The sequence below is a fragment of the Danio aesculapii genome, chromosome 9, assembly GCF_903798145.1.
Source record: "Danio aesculapii chromosome 9, fDanAes4.1, whole genome shotgun sequence".
Taxonomy (NCBI): Eukaryota; Metazoa; Chordata; class Actinopteri; order Cypriniformes; family Danionidae; genus Danio; species Danio aesculapii.
Window position 1 is genome coordinate 42,946,041 of NC_079443.1, and position 14,443 is coordinate 42,960,483.

Here is a 14,443-nt window from a genome sequence, read left to right on the forward strand (position 1 = left end):
CCACTTATCCTATTTTAGATAGACTCCTTATTCACGTGCCTTTTTTAACAACTATTTCTCTGAAACATTATCATTTCCAAACAATTCCATTATTAAAATGAAAATATATCCATGAATTTTTTCCATTATAATTATCATATTCTGTAAGTTATAAGACTGGATGTCTATGTTAGCTGGAATTCCTCATAAACATGTTTTTGGAGCTGATATTGTCACTAAGTTCTTTCGTATCCAAGTGGAAGTATTCTAATTTGGGAAAGTGTTGTCATTGCTTTATAAGCAACTTTCTTCTGACTGGCTCAGGCATGTTGTAAGATCTTGGCTGCATGCCTGCTAGAACTATCTAAACATATTTCTAGTCATTTGTTTACAAAGGTGGCCGCTGGTCCATGATATCTCCTTTTTTTTTAAAACATGGTTTATCTGTGGCAACCTACCAAATAATAGATAGAAGCATAGAGATAAAGATTTATGATAGAATAAAACATTTCACAGTACTTTAGTTCTATGAATTCCAATGAACAGTGGCCCATGAATTTTGGGAAAATATCAAATCCATTTAATATACACAGAGATGGAACAGATTATTGCAGTTATTGAAATGAAGGTGGTTAGTTACACAATTGCTAATGATACATTTTTGAAACTTTGGCCATGTTGATTGAGCATACTGGATAGACACACACATCTCCTTGGCAGGCCAGGTGCCAGAATTCCACAACTGAGGGGGCATTTTAATCCCATAGGGGAGGCACTAGACAGTCACTTATTTTGGTCCCTCTTGTACCTTTCATTTAGGCAATTTGTTCGCTTATTTATTATTACTTTGCGTTACTGCCTAAGCTACTGACACAAAGCAGTAATATACTTTTTATAGTAATAATAAGTAGCTTCGCTTTTGCTGATTTTATCAGAGAAGGTTATGCAACGATATCGTTTACATAAATGCAGACGGATCATGGCTTCAGCACCAAACGAGTGCTTTAAATCATATTTTATTTGCTTTATTTCCGTTTTATTTCAAATAAAATAATTGTGTAACATTTTAGGTAAAGACATCAATGCCCCACATGCAAGCTAACCCGCGGTTAGGCTATTCGTATAATCGGTAAATAAAAATAACGGAATCAGCATAACCGAGTCATTACGCTTTACGTAGCCTTACCAACCAATCATTTATCAATGTTAGGAAAAAGTAAATCTAATGTCATTTAAAAAAAAGTAGCTAAATGTGTTACTTAGTTCCATTTAAAGGCATTAGTATAGCCAGAAAAACAGAGTCTGTCTACCTACCTCAAAAAATAAAATAAATGTAGTTATTACTGTAAAAATTGGTTAACTTTTGGCATGGATAACATGCAACTCAGGCTATATAACTTTTATTATAAGTTTAAAGGTAAAAATAAAGATTTATGTTAGGCTATGAGTGTTTTTTTGTGTGTGTGAAATTGTTCGATTGCCATTTGTAAAAACGCCACCATAAACCATTAGGCTATTAGGCCTACCCGTCATTTGATTTATTTATTAATTTCAATAACTTTTCAGGTTAGGCTACATTTTCATTTTAGGGCCATGAGCTACAATTCAAAATAAAATAAATATGCTAACTGTATTTTAGCCGCTAAAATAGCCTAGGCCTGCAATATGTTTTCTGGTGTTTAATTTTGCATGAGCAAGTATAGGCTGAATTACATATTTTTAAAAGATTATCTTTATCAAAATTCAAGAGAAACAAAAAAGTATAAAATTTGAATTTACAAAAGGGTAGTATGTTTTTTTCCAATATTTTGCATGAATTTCAATTCTATTACTAAAGATGTTTGGCGACAAAAATAATATTTCAATAAATATATCCGTTTAATAAATCTTATTTGTTCAAATGCAATGGACGTCAAGGTTGGGCAGTGGGTAGCACAATCGCCTCACAGCAAAAAGGTTGCTGGTTTGAGCCTTGGCTGGGTCAGTTGGCATTTCTGTGTGGAGTGTGTTCTCCCCGTGTTCGCATGTGGTTCCTCCAGGTGCTCTGTTTCCCCCACAAGTCCAAAGACATGCCGTATAGGTAAATTGGGTTGGCTAAAATTGTCCATAGTGTATGTGTGTGAATGAGGGTGTATGGATGTTTCCCTGTGATGGGTTACAGCTGGAAGGGCATCCGCTGCGTAAAACATACTGTATGCTGGATAAGTTGGCGATTCATTCCGCTGTGGCGACCAGAATAATAACGGGATGAATGAACAAATAAATCTTCGAATGCACCAAAATATAATACCTATAATTACTGAGAAATGGATAAAAATTTTCATTTTCAAAATGTCCTCAATTATGTTGAGTACTGTTTAACTAGATAAATGTTGCTTATGAGCACAATAAAATATATATTGGTCATTTTAAGCTGTAATTTGTGATTATGCTTTCATAAAAAAAAAAATTCCAACATATTAGAATTGCTAAAATATTATTTAGAGTGCATAAAACAGTAATGAAATTAGCCTTAGCAAGACAAAGGAATCAACATAAAATAACAGCATATTTGAAAATATTCAATTTGGTTGAAATGCTGCTGTCTTGAATAATCACAGAATTTGATATAGACAAATCAAAGTGTTTGTTTCCACTATACAACTTCCTATTTGTGCAGATAACTAACGACCCAGAATTATATGCGGTGGGCTGATTTTCATGGGTGTAAATGATGTGATAAAAGACTCTTTTGACATTTCATGGAGCGGATCGAGCTAATAAACTACTAAACCTAATGCAGAGGTAGTTTCCCCAGGCTCCAAATACTTTCTCAGATTGCCTCCTGAAACATGAACGGACATGAATGGTGAATGTGTTCAGAAGCACATCTTTAGCAGTTGATTTTCAAGGGATTCCAGATCACCAAGAAAGTGTTTGATTTTATGTGAAACTCGTCTCGTCTCTCACATTCACAACACTTCTGTATTGCAGCTGAACCGCTTTGACTTTGACATCAGACAAGCTGTAAGCTTTCTGAAAGAAAGTTTTAGGTGACATGCTGAAATCTTTTCTTTCCTAAAAAATGTGTTGTTTTTAGAGTTGAATGCGATCGTTTCTCTCGCTGTCTATCTAGTCGGTTCATGCATTTCAGATATTGGAGCATTTTTTTTTTTTGACATGGCAGTGTTTACCTGTGTTTCGCTAAGTCAGAGTGACATAAACCTGGCATGACCTCTCAGTTTCCATAGGTGCAAAGCCATCCATTCTCACTGTTTGTTTTTCCTACATCAAGCTCACTGTTTCCTCATGATTTAAAATTGAGCCTGGCAAGTCTATTCCCATATGACCTTGCTGATCTACAGCAGAGTCAAGCTGTCATTTAACATTGCTGCCTCTGTATATCGCACAAAAAATCTCTCTTGCTCTTCTACTGTGTTGAAATAAAAGTCAGGTGATGCGTACAGTATATATCTGATGATAGCATGGACCAGGAAATGGCTGTAAATGAAATAATATAAGGTTTAAAAAGCTGCCTGGTTGCTCAAATACTGTAGTGCCCTGTCTATACTTGTTTTTTGTTTGTCTTTTACCTAGTAACATTTAAGCTGGAAGGCTGTCTGACTAAGCAGAGTCATTACGAACTGTCTGTCTGTCTGTCTGAGTGCTCATTTGTTTAAACATGTTCTCATTTGAAGCACAGTCTGTTTAATCTCAATAAGGTAATGTTTTGCGCTGTCGGGTAAGGCCAGGTTGTTAAAGAATGAAGAATTGATACTCCTGCAGTTCTTTCTCTAACCACTTGGTGGTGACAAACATTCAGTAGATGGTCATTCTGTCATTTCATTTGAGCTTTCATTGTTACTTGTTTCATAGGAAATGTGATCAAAAGAAGGACTACACAATCCTTCGATTTGTAAGGTTTTAACATTATATTTGATTATATTATATTTGAAGATTTAAAACAAATCATGTTTAAAAGTTGCTGAAATGTTATGTACTATATTAATATTTGTAGTCATACAAACCTGCACTATAAAATGATGTAAAACGTTTATTTTTAGCTCATGAAATGAAACGCTGTGTATTAAGGTTTAATACTAGTTTTCTCCAAATACAACCCCCCCCCCCCAATCAACTAGGCATACAATAACAATGCAGTCTATAATATATATATAAATATATTAATATATATATATATATACTATATATATATATATAACAATTAATATACATATAAGTATATAGTTGAAGTCAGATATATTAGCCCCCTTTGAATTTTTCAATGATATTTAGCAGAGCAAGGAAATTTTCACAGTATGTCTGATAATATTTTTTCTTCTGGAGAAAGTCTTAAATAAATAACTCAGTTATTAGAAATGAGTTTTTACAACTATGGTTAAAAATATGTGGAAAAATCCGTTAAACAGAAATTGGGGGAAAAAATAAATGGGGGCTAATAATTTTGACTTCAACTGTATATATAATTTTTATTTATTTTTTTTTTACATTTTTTTTACATGGATCCTAATATATCAATTATTGATAACAAGCTGTAAGACATGACAAAGTGTATAGTTTTGTCACTGCTACAATTTCAATAAATTAAATTGATTTAATTAATAAGTAAATTAAATTAATTTAATTATTAAACAGTTTTTTAGTTTTTATATTTAGTTTACTTTATTTTCAGTTTCTGCTGTCTTTGGCCCCCATTTAATGGATGGAGAGTGACCTGAATGAAAATTGGCAGGAATTTTGATGGCCTTGTGAGACCTGGACAGCACTAACTGCTTGCCTGCAGGCAAAGGAGCAGAGCTATAGGCTGGTCGATGAAGGTATGCTGGACTACATGTGTGAACAAGGCAGTCGGCAGCAGCACCTGGAACCAAATTATGTAGATTCCACTCAGGTGCTTCCATCGAGTGTCTTTTTGACCCGCTGGATATTTAGTTTAAAATCACAATAATCCCCGTTTCTCTTCCCTGAGTTCTGTTTTTGTTCCTCACAAATGTTCATAGGGTGTTTTGGTTTTGCTCACTTTGACAATTAATCATATGGTTTGTGGTTCACCATGTTCAGCAAATTTAGATGTTATTTTAGCTGCTGTAATCATTAGCATAACATGATAACTTGTGATAAACTAGATTCTCAAGCGAAAACTGACGTGATATCAGTAGATTTGTGACTTTTATAGTGGGGTTAATCTATTCTAACCAGTTACATGTACATTTATTTTTAAAAATCAAAATGTTCATAATTTCTAACTAAGATGTTTCTGTTCACATATTTATATGCACATTTACTGTATGATGCTGCATAACATGCTTAATTGAAACAGCAAGTTGTGCATAGCATCTTAAAATTATCTAATATGAGCTACATCATTTTTGTACAATGACAAGATGTACAAATATCCATAGTAGGATGGAAAAAAATCCATAATGCAAAACAAGTAACCCATCTGACTTTTGATCATTTGATTGGATAACTGGGCTGCACAGCGGACATCTGACTGCATGTCAAAAATGATTTGTTATTTGGATAGTTTTCTTGTGTTGTTGTCGGCCTTGCTTGTGGTGTTTTGTATTTTTTGGTTAGGACACTCTGACTGTGTTTGAAATAACTGCTTAAATTACACACTATTACCAAATTGGGTGCTATTTGGTGGAACTATTCAATCCCATAACAATGCATCACAATAACAAATTTACAAATGATGTACAATTCAACAGCTAGAGAATATCCATAATGATATTCTTTGAGGGTTGTGCTGAATATATCGTCAACTTGGAATTATAAGGTTCTATCTGACATTTTTGTCAAAATTGAGTTATTGACATATTCTTATTAATTGACAACTTATTTACAGTATGGGATGTTTTTTTATAAGTTATTTACATTTTAAGACTTTTTATTTAAAGAACAAATGTTGCACACATACTGTTTGCCAGGAAATGCAAAAACTTCGAAGCTCAACATCTTCAAAATCATTCAGAACGCAGACAGAACCTTATAATTCCAAGGTGACGATATCTCATGTCTTGACAGAAGATGGTGCTCATCTATACATCCATTTTCCGGACAGGTCTAATTTCGTTTACAACATACAGCTATGATTTTGATTTTTAGAAAATGATTTTGGTCATTTTGTTATAAGTATTAGATAAATCCTTTTATTATTAAAACTTGTTTTAAAGTATTACTTAACAGCAGGCCCAAACTATGCCAAATCGCTAGTCCTATCTGCACATTCAGTGTCTTTCTTACTTATTCTCTAGTGGACAAATAGTGAATGTGAATTTTGTGGGATTTAGCTTGTGACATGAGTTGTGGAGCATTCAATTTTAGTTTTACTCTGTAAAAAGCGATTAGTTGACTTTACAAAAAAAAGTGAATAAACCATTTGCCTTATGATGCTTATATTTGTATAATTTTCATTATGTGCATAATTAGTAAAAGAAAGTCAACTCAAAAGTTTTAGTCACAGTAAGTTTCCACGCTTTAAGTAAAGACAACTAATTTACTAAAGTCACTTTTAAGGCAGCAGGTTTACTCACCTTTACTGGAAGTAAATAAACTAATTGCATTTTACAGGGATACAGTATTTTTTGCTTTTGAATGCTGGAGAGTAGAACGAATGCAGTTGATGTAAATGCTGTGACCTGCAATAGAAGGATTATGAAAGCCAATATACCTGAGTGCGGGTGAAATGGATATAAAAGTCACTCAACACGAAGAGAGCTAAACATGATAAAAGTAACAGAAATAATATTGCATTGGAGCTTAAATAAACTTTATAACGCAAAACAACATTACGCACACATATCAACATACTGCTGTTCTGTGTTAGTTGAATCAGTTGACTGTTGAAATTTTATTTTTAACCCAACTGGTTGTTATTAAATAAATGACCTAAAAAAGGTTAAAAATAACCCAACACAGCACCAATCATTTAACCCAACTAGTTGAGTTATAAATAAATAACCAAATAAAGGTTAAAAATAACCCAACACAGCACCAAATATATTTTAACTCAACCATTAGGTTAAATAAATAACTCAACATTTTTTAGAGTGTGTCTTTCTTATAAGCACCTTATCTTAGCTGAACTAAAGAGTATATTTAAAAACACCTGTTCTTTTTTTTTAAGGCAAAATGCAATACTTGTTTTTATTAGAGGGTTTTTATTATGCAAAGTAGTACACAAAAGACATGGAATCAAATACAAATTCATTCATTTTCCTTCGGCTTAGTCCCTTATTTATTAGGGGTTGCCACAGCAGAATGAATCACCAACTATTCCAGCATATGATTTACTCAGAAGATGCCCTTCCAGCCACATCCCAGTACTGGGAAACACCCATGCGCTCGCACTCACACACACTCATTCACTTTGGCCAATTTAGTTTACCCAATTCACCTATACCACGTGTTTGGACTGTATGGGGAACCGCTCCAACATGGAGAGAACATGCAAACTCCACACCAGAAATGCCAACTGGCCCAGCCGGGACTCGAACCAGTGACCTTCTTGCTGTGAGGCAACAGTGCTAACCACTGAGCCACCATGCCACCCATTGGAAAACATAGAAAAACAGGTACAGCTAGGTGTGCGTGCGTATGTAAAGGTAACTAGGTGGACAGGTCAATATATATAAACAAGAGAACATAAAAACAAATATACAGTATAACATGATTCAAAAAATAAAGCAGCTATAATATACATATTTATAGAACATAGGGCAGCACGGTGGCGAAGTGGGTAGCACAATCACCTCACAGCAAGAAGGTAGTGGATGTGTGTGAATGAGTGTGTATGGATGTTTTCCAATGATGGGTTGCAGCTGGAAGGGCATCCGCTGCATAAAACATATGCTGGATAAGTTGGCGGTTCATTCCACTTTGGCAACCCCGGATTAATAAAGGGACTGAGCCGAAACGTAAATGAATGAATGAATAGAACTTATAATAGATAGATAGAATAAAATTATAGAACAAAATCAATAGTGAGGAATGATAACAATAATAGTAATGATAGTAATAATGATTGAAAAAAATGACAACAGCAATAAAAACAACAACTGCTTCTACCACTATTGGGAATGGGATTTATTGTTATATAATAACAAGTGGACAGTTGTCATGTCAGCTAGCAGATTTATGCTCTTTACCCTACCTGGGGCAAGAGGACTATCATCCTGATTCCACAATCAGAAAACCAGATTTTTTCATGCGTGTCATTGTTGGCCCTTGCCTCACCCAAATAACTGAAAGTGTGGCCTATATCCATAGTTTAAGACACCGGCCATGTACACAATGCAGCTCAATTCAGTTTTCAGTTCATTGATTCATTTTCCTTCAGCTTAGTCCCTTATTTATCAGAGGCTGCCACAGCGGAATGAACCACCAACTATTCTGGCATATATTTTAACTCCACACAGAAATGCCAACTGGCCTGCAGCCGGGACTCGAATTAGTGACCTTCATGCTGTGAGGTGACAGTGCTAACCACTGAGCTACCGTGCCGCCAATTTTCAGTTCATCTTTAAATCATTCAGGTAATCAACCAATAATTAAATTAACTCCTGAAAAATGCAGGTAGCAATAATCACATCGGTCCTCTCTAATAACTCCATAAACTTGATTGATTCATGAGCCTAGCCTAAACAACAAGACTAAAAATGTGGCAACACTGTAAGGGCACTCACTGTGAAGCTTGGCTCAACAAAACATGACGCTTCCGTCATCCATGGTTTCATTCAAATTGCATTACATAAGTGTTTGGTGCTGTAATATTATATTGGTCAGAATAAAACTGAAATCTAAAATTTGCTGTGTTTACAGCTGTCAGTTGTCATAATTACAGGAATTAGCCATGCTATGTGCACTCACTGAATGAAAATTTAGGGGGTCCACTTTGGAAATTTTTGGCTTGAAACTGTGCTAGTCTCTTTGTTCTCATAAAATTTTAATTTGTACCACAGTTTCTCTGGAAAGTAGTTATAGTAAATTGGAACTAATGTATGTACCATCTTCAGGCTGCATTTATTTGATCCAAACAGCTTAATAAAGTAAAACAGTAATGTTTTGAAATATTATTTGACTATTAGACTATTATTAGATTATTATAATTAACTTTTCTATTTTTAAAATATTTATCATTTGATTTTATCCAGTTTTAAGAGTCTTTAGCCAGTCATTTCTCCAGTCCTAAATGTCACATGATCCTTAATAACTGGAATGTTGAAAACATTTGTGCTACTTAATACTCCTGTGAAAAACAGTAATGTATTTTTGATTGTGTGTTCTTTGATTCATATAAAGCAATCCAGGCTCATTCTGAAAAAGTACACTTATATACATTTCTGGAGAGCGCCAAATACATCCCAGGAGCTACATTTTTTGCCTGTTTTTGTTTTGGCGAATCCACCAGAGGCCGCTGTCGACTGATTGACTGACTGACCGATCGACTGACCCACCCTCCTTCCCTAAACCCAATTAATAGTGTTTTTTAAAGCACCCACTTCTCTAAACCAAACTGACAGTGTTTTAAAAAACAACCCATAAAAAATAAAAGCCCCCTAGTTTTTACCACAGATCTTACCACATCCTCACCCTGATATTTACCTGTTTATTTATTTTTTTGGCTTTTGTTTTTGTCTTATGTGCTTTCTGGAACTCTTCTTCATCAGACTCAAACCCCAACGTCGCAGTCAACTCCTCTCTGCGTCGACGTGTGTACGCGGCGAGCCACTGGACAAACTGGTAACAGTGGAAAAGCCATCTAAGTGGTCAGCTGGTAAGCGGGAAAGGAAACAGCATCATCCCACCCTACTGTATAGTGTTTGTTTTAAAGCGAAAATGCAGCCACACGTACTTCTGGCTACATAATTCACAATCTCCAGAAATGTACATAGGTCTGCGTTTTCAGAATAAGCCTATGTTGATATAAAGAGCCAAAGAACAGCATTTATCAGAAACAGATTTTTATAAATCCTTTTTCTGACTTTGGATCAGTTTCATGCATTCCTACTAAAAATGTATTCATTTCTAAAGTTTTTAAACATAAGGGGAAATCTTCCAAAACCACACTGTCTTGAGGGATTTTCTACAAATTCAACAAGAATGCACAACTTAAAAAAATACCAGTGCAAAAAAACAGCTTTCAAACAGTTTGTCCCATTGTTTGATGGCAAAAACCACAGATTCAAATTCTTTGAGAATAGAGACTCGTCCGTCATCAACTTCTGTGTCATATTTGTGGAATTCGAGTTACTGTACTTAAAGTTAAAATATGAAATCCATTCTTGACAGACAAAAAAAGGTCCAGAACTAGACCAGACACATTCATCTCCAAACAGAAGAGTCTTTGATGATTGATGTCCCAAGTGGAATGGATTCAAAAGGTCGGTGTTGGACACAGAAATGCAGATTATTTTGACACAATACAAAAATCAAGAGGGAAATGATTGGAGCTTAGCTGGAGGACACGGATGAGCACAATGAAGTGTTTTTTGAGCCAAAATTGACAGACAAGATGGAGATGTTCAATCATCAGCCGGAAACCAACTATGGCTTGAGTCACAAGAGTTTTTTTGACAGGTAGAACAAACTGTAAAATGAACTTAGAAGATCCTTTTTGTTCTTAAATGCACAGCAACTCACTGTAAATGCATTTATTCGACCCAGGCTCATTCTGATAACGTACCTCTATATACATTTCTGCAGAGTGCCAAATACATCCCAGGAGCTACGTTTTTTTTTTGCCCGCTGTCAGCTTACTGACTGACTGACTGACCGATCAACTGACCAACCCTCCTCCTTCCCTAAACTCAACCTACAGTGTTTTCAAAAGCACCGATTGACCAGCGCCCACACTAAACCCAACAAACTTTCCTAAACCCAACCGACAGTGTTATCAAAAGCACCGATTCACCTGTGCCCACTGACTTCCCAAACCCAACTGACAGTTTTTTTCAAAAGCACCGATTGACCCGGCTCCCTCGTCCCGTAAACACATCCAACAGTGTTTTCAAAAGCACCGATTGGCCAGTGTCCACGGACTTTCCTAAACCCAACCGACAGTTTTTTCAAAAGCACCAATTGACCCACCCTCCTCCTCCCCTAAACCCAACAGTTTTTTCAAAAGGAGCAATTGACCTGCCCTCCTCCTCCCCTAAACCCAACAGATAGTTTTTTTTCAAAATCACTGATTGACCAGTGCCCACCCCCTTTCCTAAACCCAATTGACAGGTTTTTAAAACGCACAGATTGACCCGCCCTCCTCCTTCCCTAAACCCAACCGACAGAGTTTTCAAAAGCAGCAATTGATCAGTGCCCATCCTTTTCCCTAATGCCAACGACAGTTTTTTCAAAAGCACCGATTGACCCATCCTTCTCCTTCCCTAAACCCAACCGACAGTGTTTTCAAAAGCACCGATTGACCAGTGCCCACCCTAAGCCCAACAGACTTTCCTAAACCCAACCGACAGTGTTTTCAAAAGCACCAATTGACCAGGGCCCACCAATTTTCCTGAACCCAATTGACAGTTTTTTCAAAAGCACCGATTGACCCGCCCACTGACTTCCCTAAACCCAACTGACAATTTTTTCAAAAGCACCGATTGACCCACCATCCTCCTTCCCTAAACCCAACCTACAGTTTTTTCAAAAGCACCAATTGACCCGCCCACAGGCTTTCCTAAACCCAACTGACAGAGTTTTCAGAAGCACCAATTGACCCGCCCACTGACTTCCCTAAACCCAACCGACAGTGTTTTCAAAAGCACAGATTGACCAGCGCCCACCCTAAACCTAACACACTTTCCTAAACCCATCCGACAGTGTTTTAAAAAGCACAGATTGACCAGTGCCCATAGACTTTTCTGAACCCAACCGACAGTTTTTTCAAAAGCACCCATTGACCCGCCCACTGACTCTAAACCCAACCGACAATTTTTTCAAAACCACCGATTGACCCCCCCTCCTTTTTCCCAAACCCAACCTACAGTTTTTTCAAAAGCGACAATTGACCCACCCACCGACTTTCCTGAACCCAATCGACAGTGTTTTCAAAAGCACAGATTGACTAGCGCCTAACTGACTTTCTTAAACCCAACCGACAGTGTTTCCAAAAGCACCGATTGACCCACCATCCTCCTTCCCTAAACCCAACCGATAGTGTTTTCAAAAGCACCGATTGACCCGTCCTCCTCCTCCCCTAACCCAACCTATAGTTTTTTTCAAAAGCACCGATTAACCCACCCACCGACTTCCCTAAACCCAACCGTGTTTTCAAAAGCAATCAAAAGCAAATGAATGACTTGCTTATTTTATTTTTCGGCTTTTGTTTTTGTCTTACCCGCTTTCTGGAACTGTTCTTCTCCGGACTCTAACCCTGTCATCACTGTCAACTCTACTCCATGTTACATGTCTGCCGATGTACGCGGTGACCCACTGACAAACTGATACAGTTAAGCAGTCAGCTGGGAAGCACGAAAAGGAACTGTCATACCACCCTGTAGCGTTTGTTTTAAAGATGAAATACAGCCATATGTATTCTGGCTACATAATTTGCACTCTCCAGAAATGTATATAGAGCTACGTTTTCAGAATGAGCCTATGTTGCATTTATTTAGTTTGGAAATCCATACTGTATGCCTGTGTGTCTTGTAGCTCATTTAATCTGAAATAGTTAATGTCAGTGTGTGCTTTTTTGTATCTACTGATACAAGATACTTCAACGATGAAAACCATATGTAACTATTTTGATTAGATTTTTCTATCAGTTTGTTCCCATGAGCTGTTTACAGTTGTAGTACTCGCACACTGAAAAGTAAAAGGTTAAAGGCAAAAGAATTAAGGTTAAAGGTAAAACAACAGCATGCTTATTGAATTTGGAGAATACTTATGTATGTTGAGCACTTTAATCTTTTCTTATTAACTCCAGGTGTATAACCAAGACGTTTAGGACTGCATTTTTTCAATTTGCAAAGTCACTTTGAGGACCAAACCAATGGTAAGCACAATGCATTTTTGCTATTTTCCCATGAATTTGACATTAATGCCTAGGCTGGGAAAGAGCGGCTTTTCTTCTAAACTAGTGAACTGCGAAATGACTGATAATTGTGAAAAAATGCTGTCTTGGCTGTAGGAGCTTTGTGTGTTGTGTCTGGTGAAAGGTTAATCTAGCTGTATATTTGTGCAGTTCTGAATTTACTAGCTGCGCTGATTAGATTACCAACATTTATCAAACAGACTAAACGTGTAGGCCTTCATGCTTTGAAAGTTGTTTACCTTGATTCTTCCATCTGGGTAGCAAACCTGCTCCAAATATTTGCTGCCAAAAATCTGGTGTTCATATTTTTTGCATGTCTAAACTCTTTCCTGAAATCAAAATTAGACTACTAATACTTTCCTGACATAGTAAACATCTTTTTCGATTAATAGAAAACCCTGTGTGATCCAGATGGGCTTTTCTTTATTTAAAGAAGGAAAGTTACCATCATAGAAAGGCAATTTAAAAGCTGCATTGAAATGCGTAAATATTAATAAATGATGAAATACATTGTGGTCTGTTGATCACACAAATTTCATACTGCATGACTTCCAAAAACGTATAGTATAAGGCTTTATAAGACATTGGAGTACATGCTTTTGGTTAATTCTGTTTATCCCTTTAAAGCTTGGCAGTAAATGCTCTCATTCACTTAATCACACATAAATTATTTGGTGTAATTCTAATCTATTTCATTAGAATTGTTTTTCATTTACATTTTTAATTAATTTGTTTTAGGAATTTTGCACTTAAATAGTTTTACTTGCCAAATTAATAATTCCGTTTTTTATTTATATAATTTAAAGAAAATCTGATATTTGCCAATATTCATTGTATATATTTTACAGTTTTTTTTCCATTTCTTTTTTTTGCTGAACAAATTTATTAACATTATGTACAGATACAATATCAAATACATACAAAAATAAGTAACACACTGTTCTGCTTTTTCACAACCAACAACTAATGACCATAAAAACAATAGCTATCTTTTCATCCACCTATTTTTATGCGCATTTTGGATATGCACATAAAAAATCGGTTGATAGAAATGCCAAGATGCACATAAGTTTATAAAATGGGCATAAAAACATATGCACATAATTGAGTAGGATAAACTTTTTATTCGATAAGAAAAGATGTGCATAAACTATGATGGAAACACTTTTTGCGTACAAATTCCAGTATGCGCATTAAAAAAGGTCATGTGATTTTATTATAAGAGATCATGTGATGATAAAAATGTGTGTGAATGGACAAACCAGCAGGCTGACTGCATTGTAAAACATCTGAAATGTTGTTTTGGTCATTCTTAAACGATAATACCTTTTCAGTATTAGTGTCTTATTATTAATGACCTCCAGAATCAAGAGCATCTGTCAAACGCCTCCACGCGTTTATTGCATGTCAGTATTGTCTTCTGAG